At 47.8% G+C, this 23,652-nt stretch overlaps 1 protein-coding gene across 8 annotated transcripts in view; it reads left to right on the top strand.

Moving 5' to 3' along the window:
- LOC145714972 (F-box-like/WD repeat-containing protein TBL1X) overlaps positions 1-23,652 on the top strand; it is a 229,568-nt gene that overhangs the window by 87,341 nt on the left and 118,575 nt on the right. The window lies entirely within an intron of this gene.

Below are 23,652 nucleotides of genomic sequence, written 5' to 3'. Positions count from 1 at the left end.
GAGGGGAGACTCCAGGTGGGCTTGGTGACGGGTGGAGTTTGGACGCAGACTGAAGAAGTATGTTCTGGATGGGGGACCGAGTCTGTGGGCAGAGGTGAGGAGCCAGGAACAAGAAAGCTTTCTTTTCTTACTTTTTTTCATTGGAGAAAGTTGATAGATCAGGCTGGTGGAACTGAGGGGGTGGTGGAGGAACAGAAAGGGCGTGAACTTTGTACGTACCCCTGCGTACAGAATATTCCGAGGAGACTTGCTCTAGTGGTAGAACTCCCGTCTCGTATCTGCCGGGACACACGTGTGGAATGCGAGCCCATCGGTATCAGAGGGGCACCCTGTGGCCTGAAAGAACACCAGGGGTGACCCCCACGGGGAGGAAGGAACAGTAAGTTGTGACGAAATACCTCAAAAAACACCTACTGGGTGCCAGATGGTGCCAGTTTTTGGTAACCACTTTATCGAGAGAATCCACACAGGTGACCGTTGACTCACCGAAAGCGTGCAGTTCCGCAGTTTTCCGGTGTTATACCCGGGGTTGTGCGCCCAGCACCACAGCCTGTAGCTGGAGCCTTGCATGGACTGTTGTCACAGTGTCGCTCGCTGTTGCCGCCTCCCCATGTCCCTGGCAGGCAGCCGGCTACTTCCTGTGTCGGCGCATTCACGCGTTCCTGGGTGTGAAGAGAGCCCTGTGGGGTGTGTTCTTTGTGTCTGACTCCTGACTCAGCGGACTGTTTTCTTTTTCTTTAAAAAAAATTTTTTTAATGTTTTATTTATTTTTGAGAGAGAGAGAGAGCGAGCGCGAGCAGGGGAGGGTCAGACAGAGAGGGAGACGCAGAATCCGAAGCAGGCTCCAGGCTCTGAGCGGTCAGCACACAGCCCGACGCGGGGCTCAAACCCACAAACCTGAGAGATCATGACCTGGGCCGAAGTCAGACGCTCAACCGACCGAGCCACCCAGGTGCCCCAGCAGACCGTTTTCGACGCTCACCTGTGTTGTCGCACGTGTCTGTCCTTCATGCCGTTTTATAGCCAAGTACTACTCCGTTGTATGAATAGACCACATTTTGTTTATCTGTTCATCCATCAGACAGTTATCTTGAAAGCTTCTATTGTGAATTAATGTTCAACTTGGCAAGAAGTTGCAAAAAACAGTACGGTGAGTTCCAGAGTATTCTCCCCGCCTTCCGCCTTGCATCTTCCTGAGCTCTCACAGGAGGAAATGGGGGTTGGCACTGTTGACTCAGATGCACGCCATCCGTGGACCTCACCAGTTGTCATATGCGCTTGTGCGTTTGTGTGCTTGCATGGACCGCGTATGGAATGTTCTCACACCTGTGCGTGCAGCCACTGGTGAGACTTGACGCAGACGCGGAACCGTTCCATCGCCGGGAACGCTCCTCGTGATACTCCTTTATGCCACCCTCTCCAGCGCCTGGCAGCCGCTGGGTTCTCCATGTGTACAATTCTGTCACGTCAAGAGTGTTACATACACGGCATCAGGCCTTGGGAGACTGGCTTTGTTCACTCAGCCTCAGGCCCCGGACGTGCAACCGAGTTGTGGGTGTCAACAGCTCGTGCCTTTGAAAAAGTTTTTTTAATGTTTGATTTTGAGAGACAGAGCATGAGCGGGGGAGGGGCAGAGAGAGAGACAGACAGACAGACACACACACACACACAGAGTCGGAAGCAGGCTCCAGTCTGTCAGTACAGAGCCCTATGTGGGGCTTGAACCCACGGACCGTGAGATCATGACCTGAGCCGAAGTCGGACGCTTAACCGACTGAGCCACCCGGTTGCCCCTCCGTGGGCATTCCTGCCTCCCCCTCTCCTTCCCTCACTCGCCCTCCCTGTCCAGAGCCTGGAAGTGATCGAGGACCCCGAAGTACTCACTGTTTGCTTTTGGGCTGTATTCTGTTTGCCCACTGGAGAGAGAGAGAGAGAGAGAGAGAGAGAGAGAGAGAGAGTGTGTGTGTGTGTGTGTGTGTGTGTGTGTGTGTGTGTTGGGCTTACTCTAAACGCTTGCCTTGGGCTTTCTCCTTTTTCTCGGATTGCTGTCCTTTTTGAGGTCTAAGTCATGAGATGGGCGACCAGTTCCTACCAGTTCCTTTTTATTCAGACAATCTAAGGAGAGCGTAGTGGCCCAGGTAGTTGTAATCAAAGAGCGCCATGGCTCGGAGAAATGGTGCCGTGGAGCCTGAAAGGGTGGTTACCTGTTTGCATAGATTAGAAGTGGACATTGAAGTAGGGACAAGATAGGGCCTCTGGTGTGTGTCACCTGGGCCGTGCACCATGTTGCAGACTAACCCACCTATGGGGGTTTTCACACTCAACTTGGTGAAGGTGGTGCCCCTGAGGGGTCTTTCAGCGGGTTTAGGGGGCGCTGGGGTAGAGTGGGGTGTTGCTGATCCATTGTATCAAAAGCAATAAAGCTTCACAGGTGCCCTTGGAACCATAGCTTCTTGATTTAAAGGTATCAGTTCTGTGTGGATAATTGGGCAGAACAGTTGCCTTGTGTGGTCTCCAGCTGATGAAGGGTCCTCGGTGGGGTGCTGTTGGATAGCACGATTCAGCTTTCCGTTCTGCCTTTCAATCTGCCGTTCAGATTTACTCAGTGTTCTTTCCTTTCAAACCACATTTGTCTTCACCTGCTTTCTCAAATGCCCAGAACACACACGCAAAGCCACGTAGACGCTGCCTCCAGGTTATCAGGAAAACTGCTCTCTTGTGAGAAGCTGGGTATTCCTTTCGTCTTAAGCCCAAGCAGACTGGGAAAAGTGTGCCGTCCTCCCAACTAAGGGATTGAAAGTCTAGTGAGTTTCTTCATGGTGGAATTTTGACTCACATGGACGTTAATTAAGTTCTTGATGAGTTAAACTCAAGAATAAACTCTTGAACTTGGATTTAGATTCTGGGTGTAACATGGCTAGGAAAGGTCCTCAAAATGATGAAAGAATTCTTTCGTTTCTGACAAAACTCTACTCTTCTGTCTCTTGTAATAAATCAAAGTATGTTGCTTTTCTTAATGGTTCCACTATAACCCTTAATGTTCCCAAGTGTTTCTCCGTTTAGGACACTGCTTGTCAACTAGAGTGCCCGCCGCCCCCCAGGGGACACTTGACAAAGTCTGGAGACATTTTTCAGGACTGGGGTGTGCGTGGGTGGGATATTGACCTCTAGAGAGCAGGACTCGGATGCTGTTAACGTCCTCCAGCGCACGGGACGGCCTCCCTCCCACCCTCCCACACCAAAGAGTTGTCTGGCTCAGATATCGATAGTGTGGAGGTTGGCTGGTGTGGGACATGACCCAAAACTGTGCATATGTAAATTGTCGCCCTCTGTCTTCTTCATAGTAGGACTATCAGTGTGCTCATGGGTGTGAAGCATCGTGGTGAGGAGTTACACTTTTAGCTCTCCTGCCGTGACTCCAACACTCTATATAACTACAAATTTGGAAAAGAATAAGGTTATAGCCACAACTGCGATTCCTAAATAATGTTTCTCTTTGCATTAAGAAACACAGTTACGACAACATGATCGTATGTATAATTCATAGGCATCAAATCTGTTTAACTTCATTTTACTTATAATCTATCAAGGAAAATAATTTGTGTAATTTGTGATTTCTTTATAGTCAGGAGTAATTCTGAATTTATTACTTAGAATAATTATGTAATTTTTCAAATTGCCCACCTTTGTAAGACCTCTGTATGCACAGTTAGCAGATTTTTAATGGATTTTTATTTTCAACATGAAAATACTCCCCTACAAAAAGACTATAATGGAAAGGTCATGCTTTGCTTAATACCTATTTAAGTCAGATTTACAAAGGATTCTTTTTTTTTGTGATAAAATACACGTGACATATAATTTACTATCTTAACCTTTTTTTTTTTTTTTGAAAGAGAGAGCTTGTGTGAGTGTAGGGAAGTCAGAGAGTGAGAGAAAGGATCCTTTTTTTTTTTTTTAAAGGTTGTTCGTCATTTTTGAGAGGGAGCGCCCGAACCGGGGAGGGGCAGAGAGAGAGAGGGAGAGACAGAATCCCAAGCAGTCTCCACACTGTCAGCGCAGAGCCCGTCTCAGGGCTCAAACTCACAAACCGTGAGATCATGACCTGAGCCCAAATCAGGAGTTGAATGTTTAGGAGTGCCTGGGTGGTTCAGTTGGTTAAGCATCTGACTTCAGCTTAGGTCATGATCTTGAGGTCCATGAGTTTGAGCCCCGCATCGGGCTCTGTGCTGACAGCTCAGAGCCTGGAGCCTGCTTTGGATTCTGTGTCTCCTTCTCTCTCTGCCCCTCCCCTGCTTACGCTCTTATCTCTCTCTCAAAAAGAAACATTAAAAAAAAAAAAAAAAAGAGTGGGATGTTTAACCCAGTGAGCCACCCAGGCGCCCCTGTCTTAACCATTTTTGAGTTTCCTCTCAATGTTATTAAGTTCACATTGTTGTGTAACTTTTGTCATCTTCCCAAACCAAAACTCTGAGCCATTAAACCCTGAATCCCAGTTCCTCGCTGTAGCCCCTCACCCACCATTCCACTTTGTGTGTCTACAGATTTGCCTGTTCTAGGTACCTCTATAAGAGGAATCAGACAGTATTTGTCTTTTCGTGTCTGGTTTATTTCAGTCAGTATAATATCTCCCAGGTTCATCCATGTTCTGGCAGGTGTCAGAATCTCCTTCCTTTTCAAGGCTGAATGATATTCCTTTGTCTATAGAGACCACATTTTGTTTATCTGTTCATCCATCGTTGGGCGGTTGAGTGGTTTACAAAGAAGTATTTTGAAGTTGAATCCATTATGTCTGGACCATCACTGTTTTTTAGACATAGTAAATGGGGACACCTGGGTGGGTCAGTCCATTGAGCATTCGACTCTTGATTTCAGCTCCGGTCATGATCCCAGGGTTGTGGGATCGAGCCCTTTGTTGGGCTTGGAGCCTGTTTAGGGTTTTGTTTTCTTTTTCTTTCTTTCTTTCTTTCTTTCTTTCTTTCTTTCTTTCTTTCTTTCTTTCTTTCTTTCTCTTTCTTTCTTTCTTTCTTTCTCTCTCTCTCTCTCTTTCTTTTTCTTTCTTTCTTTCTTTTTCTTTCTCTCTCCCTCTCTCCCCCTCTCTCCCTTTCTCTCTCTCTCTCTTTCTTTTTCTTTCTTTCTTTCTTTCTTTCTTTCTTTCTCCCTCTCTCCCCCTCTCTCCCTTTCTCTCTCTCTTTCTCTGTTTCTCTCTCCCTCCCTCTCTCCAACTCTCTCCTTCCTTCCTCTCTTTCTCTCTCTCTTTCCCTACCCACCCTGCCCCTCTCCCCTGCTTGCATTGGCTCTCTCTCACTTTCTCTCTTAAGAAAAACAAAAAAAAAAGTAGACATAGCAAATGATTCTGGTTGGTGTGTGCTGAAAGCATGTTGTACCCACACAGAAAATGCCACAGCTTTCCTCATGCACGTCCTCAGGTGTAGTTAACACAACATTCTACTATTTGGGGAACTGCAGTTGACCCTTGAATACACAGGTCTGAACTGCGCCATCCACTTAGACACGGATTTTTCGATAAATACAGTGCCGTCTTGTAAATCTATTTTCTTTTCCATGTGATTTTCTTATATTTTCTTTTTACCACCTTACTTTAAGTCTATACTATGTTGGGGGTGGGTGCCTGGGTGGCATGGTCAGTCAAGTGTCCTGACTCTTGGTCTCGGGTTGGGTTATGATCTCATGGTTTGTGAGTTCAGGCCCCACATGAGGCTCTGCTCTGATGGTGTGGAGCCTGCTTGGGATTCTTTTTTTGTTGTTGTTAGTTTTTTTTTTTTAATGTTTACTTAATTTTAAGAGAGACAGAGCACAAGCACGGGAGGGATGGAGAAAGAGGGAAGCACAGAATCTGAAGCAGGCTCCAGGTTCTGAGCTGTCAGCATAGAGCCTGACACGGGGCTCAAAGTCACGCATGGCAAGATCACGACCTGAGCCAAAGTTGGATGCTCAACCACCTGAGCCACCCAGGTGCCCCACCTGCTTGGGATTCTGTCTCTCCTTCTCTGTGCCCTTCCCTACTTGTGTGCTCACTCACGCTATCTCTTTCTGTCTCTCTTCTCTTCTGTTCTCTCTCTAAGTGAATAAACATTAAAAATTTTTTTAAATAAAAAAAAAAACCCACAGTATGTTGGCACCTGGGTGGCTCCGTTGGTTAAGCTTCCAACTCTTGATTTTGGGTGGCTCCGTTGATTTTGGTCTTGATTTTGGTCAGGTCATGTTCTCATGGTTTGGTTTGTGAGATCAAGCCCCTCGTCAGACTCCGAGCTGACAGGGTGGAGCCTGCTTGGGATTCCCTGTCTCCCTCTCTCTCTGACCCTCCCCTGCTCACGCTGTCTCAAAATAAACTTTTCTTTTTTTTAAAAAAAAGAATACAGTATGCAATGTGTATCACATACAAAATATGTATAAATCGAGTGTTGATGTTAATGGATAAGGCTCCTGGTTAACAGTAGGCTGTTCATTTTGGGGGAGTCAGAAGGTTTACACAGATTTTCAGCTGTGAGGGGTGGGTGTCCCTACCCCCTGAATTGCTCAAGGGTCAGCTGTCCTCTTCTGAGATGACTTCATACATTTGTCCCATGTGTTTCTTTATTCCCTTAGCTTCCAAAGGAGAGAGCAGTGAGTGAAAGAAGTATTTCACACAGTAGAAGTGTCCAGAGAGGTACCCACACCCTTCGACTTCCCGCCATGCTCTCTTGAAATGAGATCTCTTTCCTGCCTCCCTCCCTCCCCTCGCGTACCTCTGGCCACAACTCTCTTTGACAAGTAACCGTCCGCCAACAGTCCCTGACTGGCATTTCTTCTTCCCACCTCCTGAGACCTCACTTCTCTGCAAAAGTATAGACTTTGGCTCTGTGTGTATCAACTTCTGAGACCCTTTGCGATCAGCACGTTGAGGTCTTTACGTGAAAAGATTTTTGGTGGTTCTGCTGCGTGGTGTCTGTAGTTGAAGCATCATCTGTGAAAATTGGCGTTCTGACTTTGGGATCTGACTCTGTCCCCGCGTATTATCGCAGTACTTAATCCTAAACCACCTGCTCTTTACTTAACAGTGGTATCGTTCACCTGTGTTGAGTTTATAACTTTATTTACATGCAGCAATCAGAATGAATTTCTTCTGACCTTGTGGTGCAAAGTAGGGCAGCAGAATTGCTGCCGATTTATCTGTTCATTTGTTCTGCAGATAATGAGTGCCTTCTGAGCGCCGGGTGCCAGGGCTGGGGCAGGACGGTTCCTATGGCTGCACACCAACGATTCGATTTCGTTTTTGGTTGGGGGTGGAAAACGTAGCGGGCGAGCACGGAGCTCCGTGAAATAGTTGAAAACCTGTCACACAGTCTATAGTATCTGTAGCGGCTTGCCTTACAAAACAAAGTGCTTTGGTGGCGTTTCTGAGTTCTTCAAAATGCACGTCCACTTTTTTATTTCGAACTGATGGAATTGGGCGGTCATCCACTTGCCGTTTCGTAAACCTAAAGAAAAGCTTCCTTTGTGAGGCAAGTCCTCCTAGCAGGAGGGTTTTCTGGCTAAGACCGTGGGCTGCATTTCTTGTTTATGTGACATTGCTGATTCATTTTCAGTATGATTTAAAATTTAATTTATGGTTTCTTTATCACATTAATTACGTTATTGGGTGCTTTCGTGATTTCACGGAGCTCACCGCATTTGATAGCAGTAGAGGGCAGGGTGTATGACCTTTAGTAATTTTTACACCCGTTTTAAAGGCAGTTTTCTGTGTGACCACACAGCGTTTGGCTCACAAGGTACGTATTCCTTCAGACTCCAGATTTCAGTTGCAAATACCACGTTTGCACCGAGTTCCCTTCCCAGTGTTTACTTACATAGAATATCGTCATTCCGTGCTCGGGAGCTATTTGTCTTTGTCAGCGGATGTAGGTAGAATATTAATCTCGTATGAAATTCAGATAAGGAGAGAACAGATGGATTTCTGGCTCTTGAAACCTCTAAACTCTGCAGCTGTGGGGAGTTGTTAAACTATGAATAAAGAAATTCTGCACCGTGGCTAGCAAGGGCTGGCGTGACCCGATTGGCGCTGAATCCGTCACCCTGTCAGGGATAGATTTCTCGTGGCTCGTCTTCTCTGGTTTGGGGTTAATGCTGTCCTGCTGCGGTCCGGCCTTCCTGTGGGCCAAGAATGAGTTCTCAGCGGTGTCCTTCACAGGAGTCTCCTGGGATGCAGGCAGAGTTACTCCGCATCCCCAGAGGCAAAAACAAGCGGTCAGGTGTATTTCTTTCGTGGTTGAGGGGGGCCGTGTGTCGGCCGGGTACAGGTGCAGGAGAGGGCCAGCATCAAGGGGACACTCCCAGGCATCTTAGGACACGCACCCTGTCGCCTTCAGTGAGACCTCATCGAGAGGACAGAAGCACCTGCAGATCATTATGGGGGATACGGGGCCACATCGGGATTTGAAAATGGCAGTGAAGTGATCGAGTTTGGGGATCATTGCTTTGACTTCAGCTGATGCCCCGAGCACACCACAAGATGATGCTTAGACGCAAGAAGGTCTGCTTGGCGATTTGCCTCTCGCGCCTGGGCTGGGACGCACGTTATGGAGAATTATGGAGGACGGGGGCCTCAGGTGAACGGGTAGGACCTCATTGCCCCGTCTGTCTGAGAGTCCCCAGCAAGAAAGACGTGTCCTGTCTAGAAAGTGCAGAAACGGTTCTGAAAACGTTACCTCTCTGTTGATACAGCCGAGTGAGTCTCCCGGCCACCAGCACCTCGTCACTTCATCGGAGCGGAAATGCCCTGTGCTGGGCTGTATTAACTGTCTAAAGATAAGTGAGCTTCATTAGTGTGTTCATCACGCACCCCTGTGCTAGGTGGGCCAGAACAACATTAGCCAGAGGCAGTTTTTTCAACAGCTTCATTGACACATAATTCACATACTGTCACATTGATTCATTTAAAGTATCTGATTTGATAGTGTTTGGTGTATTCACAGAGTTGTACATCCTTCACCAAGATGTTAATTTTAGCGTATTTTTAACGCCCCCTGAAGAAACCCCATGCCCCTTAACAGTGGCTGCCCATTTCTTCCTCCGTGGCTCCTGGCAGCTGCTAGCCTGTGACCCTCAGGATTGACCGGTTTGCGACATTTTGTAGAAAGGGAATCATACTCTATGTGGCCTTTCGTGACTTCTTTTACTTTGCATGATGTTTTCAAGGCTCATCCACGTTGTAGCACGTGTCAGTGATTCATTCCTTTTGCCACTCCGTCGTATGGATTGACCCCGTTGTGTCTGTCTGTTCATCAGTTGACGGGCACTTGGGTGGTTTCCACCGTTTGACCACATGAATAATGCTACCCTGAACATTCCAGTGGAAGTTTTTGTGGGGATGTATGCAAGCTAGGATCAAGATGACCCAATGAACTGGTGGCTACCAGAATGATATAGGAAGGTTTTTAAGATGCAGCTTTACATTTTAAAAATTATTTTGATTGTTGGGGTGCCTGGGTGGCTTAGTCGGTGGAGCGTCCAACTCTGGATTTCAGATTCCAGGGTCAGGGGACAGAGCCCTGCATCGGGCTCCACGCTGAGTGTGCAGCGTGGGTAAGATTCTGTCTCCCTCTGCCCCTCTCCCCTGCTCACACGCACGCTCTTTCTCCCTCTTAAAAAAAAAGTTACTTTTAGGATTTTAAGTTCTATGTGAGAGAACTATACTTAAAAAAAAAAATTTTTTTTTTAACGTTTATTGTTGAGAGACAGACAAAGCGAGACAGAGTACAAGCAGGGGAGGGGCAGAGAGAGAGGGACACACAGAATCCGAAGCAGGCTCCAGGCTCTGAGCTGTCAGCCCAGAGCACGACGCGGGGCCCGAACCCGCGAACCATGACATCATGACCTGAGCCAAAGTCAGACACTTAACCGATTGAGCCGTCCATGCACCCCGAGAGATAAGTGTACTTTTGTGTTTTGACCTTTTTGCCCCCAACTCCTCTCAAAGCAAAGCATAACAAAGCTGTTGCATATGTAGTACCTCATGTGTCCTTCACTGGGTTGGGTTGAACCCATGGGCGTGAAAGTGCTCTGTGTGGGTCTGTGTGGCTCCATATTTGAGGAGATGCCAGTGCTGTGAGAGGGGGTGCAGTGTCTAGAACAGGTTTCTAGATGGCGGACAGTTCCAGAAGACCAAAACTGGGGCCAGGTCGGTCGGAGGCGACGGGATCACACAGTGAAATGAGGCAGGTCATTTACACGGGTCCACAGATCTTGCTTAGATGAGTAATTGAAGTAGGTGTCCACCCTTTTGCTTTTGCCCAAATTTGCAATTTTAGGCCAATCTAAATATTTCCAGGTTTATACTTTTTTCATGTAAATTTAGAGTAAATGTTTTTCCTTGAATATATTGTACACCTGAAACTGATAGAACATCCTATGTCATACTTCAGTAAAAAATATAGATAGATAGATACATACACACACGCAATTCTTTTTTGTAAGTTTATTTATTTATATTGAGACAGAGACAGCACGCGTCGGGGAGCGCAGAGAGAGGGAGACAGAGAATCCCAAGCAGGCTCCATGCTGTCAGCACAGAACGTGACGCGGGGCTCAAACTCACGAAGCTGTGAGATTATGACCTGAGCTGAAACAAGGAGTTGGGTGCTTAACTAATTGAAACACCCAGGTGCCCCAAAAATGCAGTGTGTAAAATTACGAGGTGAAGATCAAGTGGTCAGTTTGTAGAAATTCCAGATTTCTTTGAATAGCGTAATGTCGGCACAAAGACAGTTTTTCTTATTTTCCCAAGCGTCAAGCCCCAACTGTGTGTGGTGTTAGTTTGAAGGTGCCCGCCAGTTGTTTTCCCGAGGTCGTCCAGAAGCTTGCACAGGTGTTAGGTCAGGGAAGAGCTTCTCCGATAACGAAGGGTCGCCTCCAGCCGAATTGTCTGCGCCGAGATGGAACCATTCACATCCGCGTGTTCAGTGTGGTACCCACTAGCCACCTGGGGCCCTAGAGCATTTGAAACGAGCCTAATGCACCCCAGGAACTGAGTTACGGCTTTTGTTTAATTTTAATTCACCCAAGATTAAATAGGCGCATGTGGCCAGGGGCCGCCCTGATTGAACAGGGAGGATGGTTTGGGAGCTTTATCTGGTGCTGGAGTGCAGTGAGGCTCGTGGTGGTGGTTTGAGATGGGGACGTGTTTGCAGAAACGCCGTACAAACTAGGTCTTTATTTTGGTGGATACCTGGAAACTAAGGTGGCACCCGACCGCTTCAGAACAGGGACTCTCCAGTGGGTAGTTTTGCAGTCGTCGCCCCCACCCCTTCCCTGGACATCTGGCAGCGGTCTGGGGGGCATTTTGGATTGTCATAACTCAGAGGAGGGTGCTGCTGGCACCGAGTGCGTGGAGACCAGGGACTCTGTTCAGCCTCCCGCAGTGCGTGGCAAAACAAAACTCCCTGCCTTTGCGTGGTTTTCTCTCAAATTGAATTTAGGGAAATGTGACCCTTAACTCCGCACGTTCACCAGCATAATGAGAGATAGCTGCAGTGCCCAAAGCAAGTTTGCTCACTCGCCTCTCCCAAGAGATGTAGAAAGCATTTGAAAAGGTCCTCTTTTGCAAGCCAGTCTTGGCAACCTTTGGCAGGAACAGAAACGATTCATTGGATAATTGCAAGGGAACTCGAACTTCCTGTTAAGTGGTGCGGTGGAATTTGTAAGAGCGCTAACCAGTAAACCTGTCCCCAACACACATAGCAGTTGGAGGTGGTCCCCCACTTCCTGCCCCCGCCCCAAACCAAGGGGCCGTGGTTAGAGGTAGCCCTAACCAGCCCTTCTCATGCTGAGAAACACGAGTGGTCAGCGTTGTAATTAGTAACACGTACATGTTTAAGCATTGAAACTGAAAATTCGATTCTGCCAAGCTGGAGCAGGGAGAGAAGGAACCCCCAGAGACGGGGGGCTGAAATGGGGCTGTGTACGACGTGGGATGAGACGCTGCAATAAAACAAGCAGTGCCCTGTGCCTGAGGACAAATGGGTCGCCTGTGATAGGATGCGGGGGCGGCTTTGGCAGCCCGACCGTGCCCGGCAGAATGGACTTGAATTGGCCGTTTCTTTTCAGGATACTGCAGATAGTCCTGAGGAAGCTCGGATGGCTTGCCAAACAGATAATATTGATGCTGTTTTTACAAAATGAAGCCACGATGCTTGTATCCCATGGAAATGATTTTTATCCTATTTGCAAAAACCAGAGATGTAAGTAGGACAGATGTGTCAGCAACTTAATAAGACAGTTGTCGAAGGAGTTAAATGGAAATCATTCAGAAAAATAAGCTCTCTGGCAAACCCAAAGCCCCAGGGGGATTTTGGATCTTATTTAATGTAAAATTCCTTGAAGCAAAGACTAGCAGGCATTATGTTATGGTTCCAGGCAGTTTATTGTGTCCCCCCCCCCCCCACCTAAATATTTGTGAAATGTGTGAATTACTGTGTGTGCTAACCATGGGAAGTAAAACCACAGACAGGGGGAGGGAGGTGTCGGATAAATTCCTTTTCAGCAGAGAATTGAAGCATCTCGTTCTAACAGAATCCGTCCCGACCACAGCGTGATGCGAGAAGCTGTGACGGATCTGAAACGTGCCATGTTCCTGTCCGCCCTCAGTGCGCCGGGAAGCCCCGCCCACGGCATCCTCGCCCGCGCCGATCTGAAATTCGGTGCGATGGGAGCTTCCTGTCCCTGGCTGCGGGGTGGCACCTGTACTGTTTCCGGGACGTCGATTGCACCTCTTTTACGGACCGGCCTTCACCTTTCGTGCCTGGACGCTCACTGAATAGAATCGGCAGGTGGAACGAGAGCAGTTACGTTGGCTCTCCCGTCCCACGCGTGAGCCGAGGACGGATGCGCAAAGATGCCCTCTTGAGCGAGGCTGCGGGAGGAAGTGACGGCGAAGAGAATCGCTCAGATGCGGTTGTCATGTTCCTTTACGCCGCCCAGGCTGTCCCCCGCACGTTTGGGGATTCTGGGTCCAGTGGCTTAGATGTGGGGATCCCCGTGTGGCCACTCGTAGGGAAGATTCTTTGCTCTCAGCAAGCCCCGTGGGAGGCAGAAGTGGACGCTGATGTGGAAGAGAGGTGGGCGGGTGGGGGGCAGATGCTGTTCTGCAACTCGGCCTTCTCTCCGCTGCGGTGCGTTACCCCCGCGCTCTCCCTCCCCCGGGAGGAGGGCAGACCAGGGGCGCAGAGCGAGGGAAGCCAGAGAGCTGAGGGAGGCTGTAACTGGGCTCATGAAAATGAAGGGAGCCATGCTGGGAACCGGCTTTGATGCGAGTTGAAATCAGATACATCCTCGAACCGCTGTCACTATCACTGGTGGGACGCTTGTCCTTGCTGTTGGAGAATGATTGCACCATCCGTCTTGACTGCCTAGAAATTGGAACATACTTAAGTTAAAATTTTAAAGTCCTCTGTTCTGTGAGGCCTGACGTTGTAATTATTCAAAAAGATTTTTTTTTAATCTTCCCAAAAGGCCATCTGAGTGAATCTGATGAAAGTTGCATGCTTGTGGGGCGCCTGGGTGGCTCAGTCTGTTGAGCGTCCGACTTCAGCTCAGGTCACGATCTCACGGTTCACAGGTTCTAGCCCCATGTCGGGCTCTGGGCTGACGGCTCAGAGCTTGGAGCCTGCTTCGGATTCTGTGTCTCCCTCTCTGTCTGCCCCTCCCCCACTCATACTCTGTGTGTCTCTCAAAAATAAGTGAACATTAAAAAAAAAAATTAGGGAAAAAAAAAAAAAGGCAGAGTTCATACTTTGCCCCAGAACGTTCCAGGGATTGGGCTGTTCGGTGAGGATTTTTTAGGACTCTGGTTTTCACTGAAGGAGGATTTTTGCCCCCCGCCTCTGGACAACACTTGGTCGTGTCTGAGGATATTTTTGGTTGGCTCGATGGGGATGTGCTCCCGGCATCCAGTGGGCGCGGACCCTGGATGTTGGCCAAGGCCTTACAGTGCTCAGGACGCCCCAGCCCAGAGGGCGATCCGGCCCCACATGGCGGGAGTGCACAGCTGACAGACCGTGCTCTGCAGAACTTTCCTTTTGCTCCGTGCTCCAGGAAGGCTTGGCTGCCAGCACCTTGTGTCGTTGGGAGAGGGCGAAGCCCCTGTGCTGTGCAGATGTGCAGGTATCCGGACTCTGAAAGGAAATTGGAGACGTGAGGGTCACATCCAAGGAAACCTAGTGCGTGCGGAGCAAATCAGAGACCCCCTGAGAGCTGCTGGAGGCGGACCGCCCAGCCCAGCCACGTCCTGTTTCTCTTTCGGTTCTTCATTTGGATGCTGCCCGGGCTTCTCCTGAGGGCTGCTGGCTCCAGGCTGCCCCTCCAATCTCATTTCTTCCCAGTGCAATTCAGGTGAAGCTGCAGGAGAGTGTTCCCTGAGGAGGGATTATGAGAATCAGGCCCGGCCTTCGCCAAATAGACGTATCAGGAAACTTCACCGTCTTTCCCAGAATGCGGCTAAGCGGTTCCCACAGGGCCGTCGCGCCTGGAGGCTGTGCGGTGGCTTCCGTTGTGCAGGTTCATGTTGTAAGGTTGGCCGCCAGTGTGGTCACATCCCTCATTATTGCTACAGAACTGCAGGCTAATGTTTACAGAGTGTTTTCCTAGTGGCTTTTTAAGTGTGATCCCCCCTTGTCAGGTCCTGATCTCATGGTTTGTGAGTTCGATCCCTGCATCAAGCTCTGCACTGACAGCACAGAGCCTGCTAGGGGTTCTCTCTGTCTCCCTCTCCCTCTGCCCCTCCCCTGTTCATGATCTCTCTCTCTCTCTCTCTCTCTCTCTGCCCCTCCCCTGTTCGTGATCTCTCTCTCTCCCTCTCCCTCTGCCCCTCCCCTGTTCGTGATCTCTCTCTCTCCCTCTCCCTCTGCCCCTCCCCTGTTCGTGATCTCCCTCTCCCTCTGCCCCTCCCCTGTTCGTGATCTCTCTCTCTCCCCCTCCCTCTGCCCCTCCCCTGTTCACGATCTCTCTCTCTCTCCCCCTCTGCCCCTCCCCATTTGTGATCTCTCTCTGTCTCAAATAAATAAACTGAAAACTGTATGTGCAAATTACGTATGCACTCTTAGCCTGTTAATACGGAAATCATGAAAAACATACTCAAAGCGTATACGATATATCATATACTCCCACGTGCCCTTCACGCAGTGCCCTTCACTGTCGGCATCTGTCCCTCACTTTTTTTTTTTTTTAATTAGGGCAACTTAAGGCAAATCTCAAAACACTGTGTCATTTCACCCATAAATATTTTAGAGTATACCTTTAACATAGAAGGGATATACGTATACATACACATACACACATATATATGTATGTATGTGTGTATATATATATAATACGTGTATATAACACACATATATAATATATATATACACACACGTATATAATTCATATATATAATACATATATATATATAATACATACATATATAAATACATATATATATACACACACATACACACACGTATATAATACATATATATATTTCTCTGGCCACCATAGCCAATTACCACAAACTGGATGACTTAAAACAACAGAATTCATTCTGTCACACCTCAGGAGTTCAGAAGTCTGAAATCCAGGTGTTGGAAAGATTGGTTCCTCCTGGAGGCTCTCAGGAGGAATCTATTCCATGCTTCTCTCTCCGCTTCTGGTCTTCAGGTGTTCTTGGCTTAGAGCCACATCATCCGGTCTCTGCTTCTGGCTCCATGTGGCCGTCTTCTGTGTGTCTGTCCCCAAATCTCTCCTTTCTGTTAGAAGATCCCAGTCATTGGCTTTCAGGCCCACCCTAATCCAGGATGATCTCCACTTAATTTGATTCCATGTGCAAAAGACGTGATTTCCATGCAAGGTCACATTCGCAAGTCTTGGAGGTTAAAACCTTACCGTGAGTTTTCAGGGGACACGGTTCAACCCACTGTGGTGATTGTGTGGTTCCTGCCCCGATCTACCTGCACTGAATTGTTCTTCCTTAGTTAGCACATTGGCTCCCAGAAATCTTTGCTGGGGCATGGTAGGTGCATCACGTGAACGGTTACCTTTGAGGGGTGCTTGGACCCACCATCCCATTCCTGGGAGGGAAGTGAGTGTATTTTCTCAGGGTCACGGCGCTTGGGAGCAGCGGGACACGTAAGAACCCGTGTCTGGCTCCAGATCGAGCCAAGGAAACGGACCACGGTTGACCACACGGGCTGCTGAGAAATGCTTGCTTGAATCTTTAGAACATAAACTATATATTGGATGATTTTGTGTTTCTGTAAGGCTGTGCATATGCTCCTTTATATTTATTTTAAAAAGTTGTTGGTGCTCAAGGGCGCCTGGGTGGCTCGGTCGGTGAAGCACGTGACGTTGGCTCAGGTCACGATCTCGTGGATTGTGAGTTCGAGCCCCTTGTTGGGCTCCGTGGTGAGAACACAGGTCCTACTTCAATTCTCCGTTTCCCTCTCTCTCTGTTCCTCTTGCGTGTGCACGCGTTCTCTTTCTTTAAAAAATAAATAAACATTTAAAAAAGCTTCTTTCAATCAACAGATAAGTAATTGTTGGTGCTTAAAAAATACAGTACCACCCCTGCCCTCCACTGCCTGACCCCAGTCTGCAATTTTGCTTTCCACCTGTCCGTTACCCACGGCCAACTGTGTTGACAGTAGGTCAAAGGTCAGTGATAGCCAGATGCTGTATCATTCACCTGACTCATCTCATCATGAGTATGTTGTCACCTCCCGTCATCACGAGAAAGGATGAATGCAATACAGTAAGGTCTTCTGAGAGACAGAGTGCCGAGACCCCACTCCCATAACTTTTATTGCAGTGTATTGTTATAATTGTCCCTTTTTCGTTGGTGTTGTTCCTGTCCTACTGTGCCTGATTTGCAGATTAAACTTCCCATAGGTATGCAGGCAGAGGACAAAGCTGTTGTCTCTCCAGGGGTCCACACCACCAGCGGTTTCTGGCACCCCCTTGGGGGATCTCAGAATGTATTCTTCGCAGAGAAGGCGGGGGGGGGGGGGGGGGGGGGGGGGGGGGGGGTCGGTCTACTGTGCACTGTTTTAAAGTTTATTTATTTTGAAAGAGAGAGAGGATGTGCAAGTGGAAGCCGGGGAGAGGCAGAGAGAGAGAGAATGCCAAGGAGGCTCTGTGCTGTCAGAGCAGAGCCCGAATTGGGGCTTGAACTCACGAAATGTGGGATCATGAGCTGAGCTGAAACAAACAGTTGGACGCTCTACTGACTGAGCCACCCAGGCGCCCCAACACTATTTTTTTTTTAATTTTTTTTAACGTTTATTTATTTTTGAGACAGAGAGAGACAGAGCATGAACAGGGAGGGTCAGAGAGAGGGAGACACAGAATCTGAAACAGGCTCCAGGCTCTGAGCGGTCAGCACAGAGCCCGACGCGGGGCTCGAACTCATGGACTGCGAGATCATGACCTGAGCCGAAGTCGGCCGCTTAACCGACTGAGCCACCCAGGCGCCCCAACACTATTTTTTAATTAAGGCTTTACATACATTTTTAGACTTTAAGGGCACCTGGGTGGCCCACTTGCTCGAGCGTCTGACTTCGGCTCAGGTCATGATCTGGCGGTTCGTGGGTCTGAGCCCTGCGTTGGGCTCTCCTCTGCTGGCGCTGAGGAGCCTTCTTCATATTATCTGTCTTCCTCTTCCTCTGCCCCTCCCCCGCTAAACGCTCACTCTCAAAAATAAACAAACATTAAAAAAAGAAAAGACTTTAAGGATGTCTTTCGCGTATTTCTTTGTTTAAACGTCCTAAACCCAGCCATTCTTCTCATGTATACACCGCCCCGCGAGGACATCTGCAAGGGGCTTTCCATGGCTTCCCCTTATTTTTCTGCCATCAAGATTGCTTGCACATAACCTGTCTGCTGGGGTAGTGCTGTGAGGTCTTAACGATGGTGCATCTACAATGTGTTTGTTCATAACTTCAGGTCATGTGGATTTTTTCTTTATTTTTCATTACAACTTAAAAAAAAACTAATGTACTTTTTTTAAAGCAGTTTTCGGTTTACAGAAATCATTTGTTTTTTTAAGTGGCCAGTGCAAAGGCCAGTGGCAAAGGCCAGTGTGGGGCTTGAACTCACGACCCTGAAGACCTGGGCTGGGATCAAGAGTCGGACGCTTCACCGACAGAACCACCCGGGCGCCCCTCAGTTTTCTTTTTAATGGATGTGTTTATTGGCAGCGAACTTAGCCATCAACTTACGTACCTTACAGTATCATTTTGAAATAGAACTTTTGTCACAGTCAGGATAAACATTACGCACAATCAAGCCACGATTAGGCGCATCCGTTGGGTTATCAGCAGGTTGCCGAGTGCACCGAACCCTTCCGCTCAGGATGTGTCCTTGGGATTCCCTTTCTTCCCCGTGAGCCGCCTGGACTCTTGATCACACACGCATCCGTCGGCATTTTTAAGTGTTCTGTGTGCTCTTGCTTTACTCATCTGTGATTGACTTCAAGAGCCGGTTTTTAAAATAACATTTTAAGATAATTCTTGGAAGTTTTCCTTCTGAAAAGGATACAAATTGAACTAGCCATTTGAACTCCACACTGTGAGCCATGTGTTAATTTTTGTATCCATAACATTTAAGAATCACTAGGCAACATTCGTGTGGGCTTAAAGTATCCCCCTCCCACCCCGAGAGATTTACCAATTACTAAAGGGACAACGACAGTGATTTATGGGGAAGAAACCCAGCAGATAGCGCCAGCCGAGCCGAGTGACGAGGGTTAACCTTGACAGGAATAAGGCCCAGTGACACCATGTGATGCCCTAAGAGGACACAGTTATCACTTCTCTCGTATTCCTGCCAGAAACGCGTCTCATCAAGAGAAGAGTTGGGCAAGCCCTAACTGAGTTACATTCTACAAAGTAACTTGCACTCGTCCAAGGTGCCTGGATCTTTCTGACAAGGAAAGAAAGGCAACAGAGCAGAGTCTATATGAAGGATGTAGGGTGTTTAGGGGTCCTGGATGGGATCTTGGACAGGACGTGTGCAGGTCTTTAGTTAATTGTATTGTACGCATCTTGATTCTGTGTGTGTATGTATGTATTCATGGGGGAGAGTGAGCGAGAGAGACAGGCAGTGGGGGAGGGGCAGAGAGATAGAGAGTTGAGCGAGGGAGACAGACAACTCCAAGCAGGCTCCACACTGTCAGTGCAGAGTCCTGTGTGGGGTTCGAACTCGTGGACCGGGAGATCATGATCGGAGCCGAAATAAAAAGTCAGACGCTTCACTGACTGACCACCCACGTGCCCCGATACTGTTTTAATCATGGCTGTGTTTATGTCAGATGGTAACACCAAGGAGAAGCCGGGGGAAGGGTATATGGGAAGTCTGTACTATTTCTGCGACTTTTTGTAAATCTAAACTGACTTCAAAATGAAGAGTTTTTTGTTTTCAAGAATCATTTTAGGTATATTTTTATAAAACTAATGTTTTGGTTGGCATCACCATAACTTTTTGCAGTTCTGTTTCTTGATAGAGAATGTGCATCCAAACATTATCTTTTGTGAAAATAGGAACCGAGACCTTATTTAGTTTAAACAAAAATGCCGTGGAGGAGGTAGACTAGTTTTGCATTGTAATTCTGAACATGTACTCGTTTTTAAGGAAACTCATTGTGTAGTGTTCCTCTCCTTAGAAGAAAGGCCACTCGTGTTCAAAACACAGCATCTGTTAAACACATTTGAATTTTAAAAGATTTTTCTTTTTTCTCTCTCTCTCTTTTTTTTTTTTTGCTTTGCTTTTTATGAGTAGGGCTATTTTGGGGGTATTCTGAATCTAGGTTTAAAAATTTTCTTTGTTTTAATGTTTATTCATTTTTGAAAGAGAGAGACAAGAGTGTGAGCAGGGAGAGGGGCAGAGAGAGAGGGAGACACAGAATCCGAAGCAGGCTCCAGGCTCCGAGCTGTCAGCACAGAGCCTGATGCGGGGCTCGAACTCAGGAACCATGAGATCATGATCTGAGCTGAAGTCGGATGCTTTAACTGACTGAGCCCCCCAGGCGCCCCTGAATCTAGGTTTTAAATCACTGCTGTGCACCCTTGTGTGTGATCTGTAGTCTCATCTTCTACCTCACTGGAAGGGCCCCTCTTTCCCATTCGTAGAAATCTAGAAGGAAGCGTGAGAAGATGGCGTGGTTTGAGCATTGCTGGCATATCCTACAGGGCAGAGGATGTCCCGTGGGGCCGTGCCTTCCTTCAGAGACTCAGGGGCAACCCCAAGTCATGATGGAGAGAGAGAGAGAAAGAGAGAGAAAGAGAGAGAGAGAGAGAGAGAGAGTGTGTGTGTGTGTGTGTGTGTGTGTGTGTGTGTGTGCGCGCGCGCGTGCGCTTTGGGGGGTTGCTGAGGGGACAGGGGTGGTGAAAAAGGTGGGGGTTGGGGCCAGCAGCGACCCTACACGGAAGACCCAGGACAGGTGGCGGAGCCTGCAGTGGATTCAGCCTTGGGGTCTGCCCTCCCAGCTGGGACTGCTCACTCCACATGCCCTTGAGCAGAAGCTCCAAGTTTTAAGCCTCATTTCGGGGCTCTGCCACAGAATGGTATCTTTCCCCTCCATAGCAGGATTAAATGCAGTTCTCCAGGGAAGGCGCTTAGTGTGGTTCCTGACCCTTCTGCAAACATGGGGCCAACCCGATGATGCTATCTTCTGTCATAATTTTATTTTAGTTTTATAATGTTTTATTTAGAGAGAGACACACACAGCATGAGCGGGGGAGGGGTAGAGAGAGGGAGAATCGGAAGCAGGCTTCAGGCTCTGAGCTGTCAGCCCAGAGCCCAACATGGGGTTTGAACCCATGGACCCTGAGATCATGACCTGAGCCCAAGTCAGATGCTCAACCGACTGAGCCACTGAGGCACCCTGTCATCATTTGATAATGCACAACAGGTTGTTGAATCGCACCGTCTGCTATCTGCCTTTCTTTCCCCGTATGCAGTGCTCTGTGTCCCGATTTACTGCTTTCTCTCATCCCAGCTGATTTAAGCTGTTTTTTAGTCTTGATATGTTTAAATATTAAAAAAAATTTTAATGTTTATTTATTTTTGAGTGAGAGAGAGAGAGAGAGAGGGAGACACAGAATCCGAAGCAGTGCTCCCAGCTTTGAGCTGTCAGCCCAGAGCCTGACACGGAGTTTGTACCCACGGACCATGAGATCATGACCTGAGCCGAAGTTAGATGCTTAACCGACTGAGCCACCCAGGGGCCCTGATATGTTTAAATATTTTAAAAGTAAATCTTTGTTATCCTGAAAAGTACGTATGTATCTACGCATTCAAGGGTGATTTATTCAGTGCTTGCAATCAAGTGGTTGGGGAGGTGCGGAGCATCGGACATCTTCTAGAACATAGAGTGATGTGGAGGGAGGACCCCTGGCTGAGCATCGTTCTGCTCCATGATGATGGATATGTGGGGCTGCACCTGCCTGCTGGAGGTCGGAGAGGGGACAGCTGAGCCAGTCCCTGAGTGATGAAGAGGACGTTTCTGGAATCCAGAGGAAGGCGTCTTTTGCTAAGAGGACAGCGCGACCTCCTACAGCGTGTCTGGGAAATGGGTCCTTTGGTATAGGTTAGACAAGGGAAACTGTCCTGGGGTCAGGGGCTGGCATGGAGCAGGGACTGGGAACCTGCCAGCTCATTTACTCATGAGTAAATCAAAGCCACTTGGTCCCCTGAGGAACAGCTTTGATTTCATTTTGGAAATCGAAACTATTTTGAATAGGAATATAAAATAAATGTTCCATGAGACAAATGTGTTTCTTAATTCTTATTCCCTTTAAAGTTTCTATCTATCGATGCTGTTTTTTCCCCTTATTGCCGATTCCTGTTTCTGGCTTTTATTTCTGCTTTTTACTTAATAATCTTCGACTTCTTGATGTTTATTATTACCGACTGGTCTATTCCTTCATCCTTCCTTCATTTCTTTCCTCGTGTCCACTTTGTTTACTGCCCGAGTCGTTGACCTTTTTACCCAGCACTTACTAAGTGGCATTTAAAGAAGCAGTGTCCCGTCACATGTCCCGTCATGTAACTGTGGCTTTTTGTACTTGGGACGCGTCACCTCCCTTGGTTGCTGATAGAGATCTTAACCTGTGGGTCATTCATTAATTCTATAGCAGATCAAAGAGGCTAGTCAATAATTGTAAAAAAAAGTTCATGTCCGGTCACATCCTGTTTTTTATTGTGGTAAAATATGCCTAACATTCTTTTTTAATGTTTATTTATTTTTGAGAAAGGTGGGGAGGGACAGAGGATCTGAAGCAGGCTTTGTGCTGACAGCCGTGAACCTGATGTGGGGCTTGAACTCAGGAACTGTGAGATTGTGACCTGAGCCAGAATCGAGAGTCAGGTGCTTAACGGACTGAGCCGCGCAAGGTGCCCCGGTAGCATTTTAGTCATCCATAAGTGTATATAGTTCAGTGGCATTCGGGTCCATTCATTGTGTTCTGCAGCCATCTATACCTGAAACTATTCCGTCATCCTCCCTAGAAAACTGTACCCATTATGACAGCTCTGTCTTCCACTGTCTCCCTCCCCACAGCCCTCATAACCTGTCTTTTCTGTGTCCATGAACTTGTGTATTCTAGGTTCCTCATGTAAGTGAAATCTTACAGTATCTGTTCCTTCTGTGCCTCGTGTGTTTCCCTGAGCATAATGTTTTCAAGATCCGTCCGTGTTACAGCTTATGTGAGAATTCACTCCCTGTTACAGCTAAGATCCCACCTTATGGCCGTACGGCCATTTAGAAGAGTGCCAGGTGGGGTGCCTGGGTGGCTCAGTTGGTTAGTCGTCCAACTCTTGATTTCGGCTCAGGTTATCATCTCCTGGGTCGTGAGAATCCGTGAGATTCTCTGTCCCTGTCTCTCTGCCCCTCTCCTGCTCATGCTCTCTGTCTCTCACAGAATAAAAATAACTTAAAAAAATGTATAGGAGAGCAGGAGGTACGCTGCCCACATTGGGCTTGGGGAGGCCCCAGCGCTCATGGGTCTGTCTTACGTGTCACGTCTTGTGCTTCATGGGAAAGACGTTTCCTCTCGAAGTTTCCATGTGTGTTGCCTGTTTTCTGAACAGGTCGCCCTGGGGATGTGGTACTTTCTCTCTTTAAAGCTCTGGTAATAGAATTGATATTGTCTGGCTGAGTGAAACCAAGTACTCGTTCATTTATTCATTCATTCATTCATTCACCGGACCTTCACTGAACTTGCGCTACAAGTCAGGCATTGCGGTGGGCCATGGACGTGGCTTAACTGACTGTCCCGACACCGTCTGCTGGTGGCAGTTTGTAGCTAGCTTCAGAGTGTCCTTAGCTACGTCCTGTTCCCCGCATCTGTCATTGTCTTGTCTTCTCAAGCAATTCACACTTTTTAATTTCAGGTAAAGGCGTTTCATAATGTGTCTGTATATCTTATCCAGTACCTTTTAAACCCGTGTTTCTCTTCTGCATGAGAACAGCCCCCACCACATAGAAAGATGAATTTAAGAGTGATTCATTGCCACCATTTGTAACTGATTTCCAAGTAGGATTTTTCTGGTCCTCAGGAAATTGTAATGCAATCAACATAAATCTCTCCGTGAGGGGAAAATAAATGCGTATGTCTGTGGTGAGAA

Source organism: Panthera onca, chromosome Y (genome assembly GCF_046562875.1).
Source record: "Panthera onca isolate mPanOnc1 chromosome Y, mPanOnc1 haplotype 2, whole genome shotgun sequence".
Lineage (NCBI taxonomy): Eukaryota > Metazoa > Chordata > Mammalia > Carnivora > Felidae > Panthera > Panthera onca.
This window is presented reverse-complemented; position numbering and strand designations above follow the sequence as displayed.